The sequence below is a fragment of the Schistocerca piceifrons genome, chromosome 4, assembly GCF_021461385.2.
Source record: "Schistocerca piceifrons isolate TAMUIC-IGC-003096 chromosome 4, iqSchPice1.1, whole genome shotgun sequence".
In the NCBI taxonomy this organism is placed as follows: domain Eukaryota; kingdom Metazoa; phylum Arthropoda; class Insecta; order Orthoptera; family Acrididae; genus Schistocerca; species Schistocerca piceifrons.
Genome location: NC_060141.1, coordinates 794902380 through 794909476, shown reverse-complemented (window position 1 = coordinate 794909476; position 7097 = coordinate 794902380). Strand labels below are relative to the sequence as shown.

The following is a 7097-nucleotide window of genomic DNA, read 5'->3' as shown; positions in this document are numbered from 1 at the left end:
ATACGTGTAACACAATAGCCGTTGTTGGCGGGAGCTCGTGACTCAATAATAATGGCCCGAAACTGTGTAGGGAGTGAGAAAAGGCTTAGGGGGAAGTCCGGCAGTATCGGCCACTACTAGCTCTAGCATTTCTACGTTGGATCGCGCGGATTTAACAATTGCAGCCGATACACGGCTCGTCCATGAGCATACAAACATAGCGGCAATTTTGTGTCGAAACGTGCTCGCCAGCATTATGAATAAGGCCCAGCGCACACGCATCGATTTTTTATCATACGTAAAAATATTGTACAATTAAATTCTTTTAGAGGAACAAAGGAGAGCATAGGAACTTCTTTGTTCCACTAAAAGAATTTGATCGTACGATATATTTCCGTACGATAATAACTGATGCGTGTGCGCTAGGCCTAAATGTGGGTTTGGCTACCTAGTTAAACTTCTCGGTCTAGTTACGTAGATTCAAAGAGGGATATTCGAGTCGTTGCTTTTGGTACGTTTTCTTCAATTACCTATCTATCGAATAGTGAAAGACTATCACCGGTAGAAACCTGGCGGGGATAACTCATGAGTTATCAACCGTGGTTGAAAATTATTACATTACTAATATCGCTATTAAAAAATAGGGGTTGGTGGTAGAAGGATGAAAATTAAGAGTTGCGTGTATTTTGTAATGCCACATCATAAAAAAATAAAAATAAAAAGTTCTGTCCGAAGAAAAAGAAAATTTTTTTGGGGGGTGGACCACCCTTATCAGTTAGGGGTATGAAAAATAGATTACGACCGATTCTCAGACTTACCGAATACACATGTATAATTTCATCAGAATCGATCGAGCCGTTCATCAAGTGATAATTGATGGTTATCGACCGGGATTGAAAATTATTAAATTACTAAAATCGCTATTAAAAATAGGGGTTGGTGGTAGAAGGGTGAAAATTTAGGGCTGTGTGTATTTTTTAATCCCACAACATAAAAAAATAAATAAAAAGTTCTGTCCAAAAAAGAAGAAAAATTTTTGGGGTGGATCACCCTTATCACTTGGGGGTATGAAAAATAGATTACGACCGACTCGCAGACCTACCGAATATACATGTAAAGTTTCATCAGAATCGATAGAGCCGTTTCGAAGTACAGCAACTAACACTGTGGCACTCTTTCTGTCTACTAGAAAGTTAGAGAATCAGTTCATATATCTGACCCAAAGAGTGTATTTTTGACGCTAAACAGTCCAGTACGATCAAGCAAATCATCCACTGAATGGGATGTAGGCCTACATGGGAAAAGATTGTCTTCCCAAGTCACGCACCATGTCCGTGAAACTCTCTCGTCAGATTCGGGATAATACAAAATAAGCTATTCTCCTTTGAACTGTTTAAATGTCCACTACCTGGTAATGATCCCTTACTATGCAGCAATACTCTAGAATAGAACGAAGAGCTGTGATGTAGGCAGCCTCTTTTAGTAGTTGCATCATTTAAGTGTTCTCCCAGGAAACTGCAGTATATGGTTCGTCTTCCCCGCAGTGTTTTACACGTCCTTGCACATGAGGTAGTCACTGTTTCTTCCAAAGTGGACAACAGTCACGATATTTCGCCCTTAATGATTGTAGAAGATGTGTCAGTGCGTGCTCTACGCCCTGTTTCATCTAAAGACATTATTCAAAACATACTAACCAGTGTATAAAATCATTATTGCTACGGTAAATGACGAGGTGTAATATTACTGTACATTGCACAACTATCAATGAGCAGAGGTCTTGATGGGATCTCGATCAGCCGGCCGCTATGACCGAGCGGTTCTAGGCGCTTCAGTCCGGAAGCGCGAGACTGCTACGGTCGCAGGTTCGAATCCTGCCTCGGGCATGGGTGTGTGTGATGTCCTTAGGTTAGTTAGGTTTAAGTAGTTCTAAGTTCTAGGGGACTGATGACCTCAGATGTTAAGTTTCATAGTGCTCAGAGCCATTTTAACCATTTTGATCTTGATCATCAATTATATGGGTGTCTGCAGGGGGGTTGATCTTGAAGGCAGATCCCACTATCTTTGTGACGCTTTGACCTTCCACCACCTTGGCCGTCATCTTGGTGATCCCTTGACGTTAGCGGAGGGGGATGGGTACCTAAAATTTTCGAGTTATATATTATCTTGGTCAGACAGGTATGCAGATTTGAAGTACAGGGGACCATAATTAACTTGGCAGAAGTATTGGAAAGTGTAAGGACTGTTGCAGGCCTCTGCTGCGAGTGCCTGACTAAAATTCGATGGTCATCATAGAACCTTTATTATCCATTAATTTAGACAGGTCTGTAAATTCCGGTGGCAACCTAAAATTTTGAAGTGTAACCAGCCTGGATAGCCCAACATATATTTAATTGCTGTGACTTGCAGAAGGTGTAGCCACGAGTGTGTCTAGCATTCTCTGGTCATCAGTCAATTGTGACATGCCTGTAAATTCCGAAGTCAGCCTAATATTCTCAGGTGCAGTCAGCTTCTGTGGTTCAGCTTATACTTCATTTGACGGGCGCGTATCGAATATGTGTATGAGATTATGGTTGCGGCACTCGAGAATGCCGTGGAGTACTGCCGCTGCGTCTAAGGGGTGACGCCGTGTAGGAGCGCAGTTGGACGAACGGACTGCCCTACCTGTTCCCCCGACTTAAATCCACCGAGCACGTGTGGGAAGCGTTGGGGAGGCGGTTGCAACACGTCGTCATGAGACAACGACCACTCAACAGTTGAACTGCGCCCTACCACAAGAACTCCTAACCAACCTTGAGGCCAGTGTGGGAACACGTTGTAGAGCACGCACTGCCGTCCTTGGTGATCGCACACCATTTTAAGGGTCATGTTCAAAAAATGGTTCAAATGGCTCTGAGCACTATGAAACTTAACATCTGAGGTCTTCTGTGCCCTAGAACGTAGAACTACTTAAACCTAACTGACCTAAGGACATCACACACACCCATGCCCGAGGCAGGATTCGAACCTGCGACCGTAGCGGTCGTGCGGTTCCAGACTGAAGGCCTAGAACCGCTCGGCCACCACTGCCCGCTTTAAGGGCAAAGTCCAGGCTTTTGTAACGTCCAGGTGACCATCAAAAATCGTGGTGACTTGTTTTCTTTGAGTGAAGGTGTCGTTTCTATTCGTCTCATTGGGTATTTCTTTCAGTTATCTTCTGTATTATACTGTAGCAGTTCCATCTTTCATCGAGCTGTATTACTTTGCAGTGAGACATCATGTGAAAGTTGCATTCGTCCACAAGTTTTGCACATCACTGTAGTTTACTCGCCCGTACAATGGCAGATTCAAAGTCTAGCTTGTAATGCAGACCACGATGAAATACCGAATTTCTGCACTATTGGCGTAAAAAATTGCTACACCAAGACGAAATGCAGATGATGAACGGGTATTCATTGGACAAATATATTATACTAGAACTGACATGTGATTACATTTTCACGCAATTTGGGTGCATAAATCCTGAGAAATCAGTACCCAGAACAACCACCTCTGGCCGTAATAACGGCCTTGATACGCCTGGGCATTGAGTCGAACAGAGCTTGGATGGCGTGTACAGGTACAGCTGCCCATGCAGCTGCAAGACGATGCCACAGTTCATCAAGAGTAGTGACTGGCGTATTGTAACGAGCCAGTTGCTCGGTGACCATTGACGAGACGTTTTCAATTGGTGAGAGATCTGGAGTATGTGCTGGCCAGGGCAGCAGTCTAACATTTTCTGTATTCAGAAAGGCCCGTCCAGGACGTTCAACATGCGGTCGTGCATTATCCTGCTGAAATGTAGGATTTCGTCGGGGTACAATGAAAGGTAGAGCCACGGGTAGTAACACATCTGAAATGTTAAGTCCACTGTTCAAAGTGCCGTCAATGCGAACAAGAGCTGACCGGGGCGTGTAACCAATGGCACCCCATACCACCAGGCCGGGTGATATGCCACTATGGCGATGACGAATACACGCTTCCAATGTGCGTTCCCTGCGATATCTCCAAACACGGATGTGACCATCATGATGCTGTAAACAGAACCTGGATTCATCCGAAAAAAATGACGTTTTGCCATTCTTGCACCCAGATTCGTCGTTGAGTACACCATCGCAGGCGCTCCTGTCTGTGATGCAGCGTGAAGGGTAACCGCAGCCATGGTCTCCGAGCTGACAGTCCATGCTGCTGCAAATGTCGTCGACCTGTTCGTGCAGGTGGTAGTCGTCTTGCAAACGTCCCCATCTGTTGACTCAGGGATCGAGACGTGGCTGCACGATCCGTTACAGCCATGCGGATTAGATGCCTGTCATCTCGACTGCTAGTGATCCGAGGCCGTTGGGATGCAGCACGCCGTTCCGTATTACCCTCCTGAACGCACCGATTCCGTATTCTGCTAACAGACATTGAACCTCGACCAACGCGAGCAGCAATGTCGCGGTACGATAAACCGCAATCGGGATAGGCTACAATCCGACCTTCATCAAAGTCGGAAACGTGATGGTACACATTTCTCCTCCTTACCCGAGGCATCACAACAACGTTTCACCAGGCAACGCCGGTCAACTGCTGTTTGTGTATGAGAAATCGGTTGGAGAGTTTCCCCACCGGCGCCAACCTTGTGTGAATGCTCTGAAAAGGTAATCATTTGCATAGCACAGCATCTTCTTCCTGTCGGTTAAATTTCGCGTCTGTAGCACGTTATCTTCGTTGTGTAGCAGTTTTAATGGCCAGTAGTGTATTATGTATTATATATCGGTATTCCTACACTATCCCAACCCCAATTCTTTAAAGAATCGAACTCACAGGTATAGAAGATCTGATAACTTTATATTGACTTGAAGCATGTTGGCGAGAAAAGTTTAGAGAAGGTTTGAAACTATGTTTAATAGAAGTGACTACGCGCTCTCATTATCATGCGCTGGGTGATTATAGTGAGAGTAATGTGAGCACCGTTTTAAGCAAAAGCCAGTTTTTCACGCATCTCAGTGTTTATGACGTAATATCTCCTGAACTATGAGTCGTACAATGATATAATTTTGCAGAGACATTCAGTGGTTTATGTGGATACTGTCTGCAAAATGTGTTGCGAATAGCGTTAGTAATCAAGAAGCAGGCAATTAAAACGTCATTCATGACCCTGGTAAACGATAAACTCTTCTCCTTTCACTTTTTTGAGGAGCGCGTCAGCAAGAAAATGTTTCGTAAGGGTTTAAAGTTATTGTAAAGTTTGTTAAAAATTGCTCAGTGCTCTGATTCTCAAAATACTGGACCAATATAGTTTGAGAAATTTGCCTGCCTTGAGTTATGTTGCGTCAAGGCACAGAAACAGTTTCTAACTGTAATACTTGGCTTACTGTGTTAAATCCCATTAGTCTATACCTAATAGTGAGTAGATTGTGGGAGGTCTTTATATTTTTAAACGCTATCAATAATTATATGAAATACCGAAAATCGAATTTTTGTTTCCCCTGAAAGCCGTTAGATGGATAACTTGGAACTGGGACCGTGCACTGCACACCGGGTTAGCCATTTACTGATATAGATTGTCTCCAAAGAAGTAACAGTTACATAGACAGTTAAGTGAACAAGTACGTTCTGGCGTAACCGTAAGCGCCGGAACGTAGATGAAGGATGGAATACCAGAGAAGGCGGTGACCAAACGTCACCCAGTAGCCCGCTGACAAGGACCGACAGCGACATCTGCAAGAAGTGAATATAAGCGCCGCCCCTGCCACCTCCACCGGACATAGTGCTCAGATCGGCTCCTTATACGGACATTAGTGGACGGTTGTAGACAGGCACTCGCAGATCTGATTGCAGTGATCTGTATCAAGTGATTACTTTGACTTTGTCTATAGCGAACATTATTACTGTTTGCATGTCACTTGCCACACCGATGTAACTCCGAAGTTAAGCATTGTTAATCTGCTTTATAGAAATAAAACAATTAATGTCATTTCCTTGAACTGTAGTATAGCATTCTGAGAATGCAGCATCCCTTAGGCACCCTATAAGCGACGAGCGGGCAAGCTCCAACAAAATACACTGAAGCGCCAAAGAAACTGGTCTAGGCATGCATGTTGAAATACAGAGATATGTAAACAGGCAGAATACGGCATTACGGTCAGCAACGCCTATATAAGACAACAAGTGTCTGGCGCAGTTGTTAGATCTGTTGCTGCTGATACAATGACAGATTATCAAGATTTAAGTGAGTTTGAACATGGTGTTATAGTTTGCGCAGGAACGATGAGACACAGTATCTCTGAGGTAGTGATGAAGTGGGGATTTTCCCGTACAGCCATTTCACGAGTATACGGTGCATATCAACCACCACTCCGTCTACAGGCCGCAAGCGGCCCGTCGGGACTATTCGACCGCCGTGTCATCCAAGGAGGATGCGGATAAGAGGTGCATGGGGTCAGTACACCGCTCTGCCGGTCGTTATGATGGTATTCTTGACCGAAGCCGCTACTAGTCGGTCGAGTAGCTCCTCAATTGGCATCACGAGGCTGAGTGCACCCCGAAAAATGGCAACAGCGCATGGCAGCCTGGATGGTCACCCATCCAAGCACCGACCACGCCCGACAGCGCTTAACTTCGGTGATCTCACGGGAACCGGTGTGACCACTGCGGAAAGGCCGTTGCCCTACGGTGCATATCAAGAATCTGGTAAAACATCAAATCTCCGACAGCGCTGCGGCCGGAAAAAGATCTTGCAAGAACGGGACCAATGACGACTGAAGACAATCGTTCAACGTGACGGAAGTGCAACCCTTCCGCAAATTACTGCAGATTTCAGTGTTGGCCCATCAACGAGTGTCAGCGTGCGAACCATTCAACGAAGCATCATAGTTATGGGCTTTCGGAGCTGAAGGCCCACTCGTGTACCCTTGATGACTGCACAACACAAAGCTTTACTCCTCGCCTGGGCCCGTCAACACCGACATTGGACTGTTGATGACTGGAAACATGTTGCGAGGTCGGACGAGTTTCGTTTCAAATTGTATCTAGTGAACGGACATGTACGGGTATGGAGACTACCTCTTGAATCCACGGACCCTGCATGTCAGCAGGGAACTGTTCAAGCTGGAGGAGGT

General features: G+C 45.2%; 1 pseudogene; it reads right to left on the bottom strand.

Annotated features, from left to right (window-relative positions):
* Nucleotides 1-6528: 6528 nt before the first annotated feature.
* Nucleotides 6529-6646, bottom strand: LOC124796899 (annotated as a pseudogene).
* Nucleotides 6647-7097: the final 451 nt, after the last annotated feature.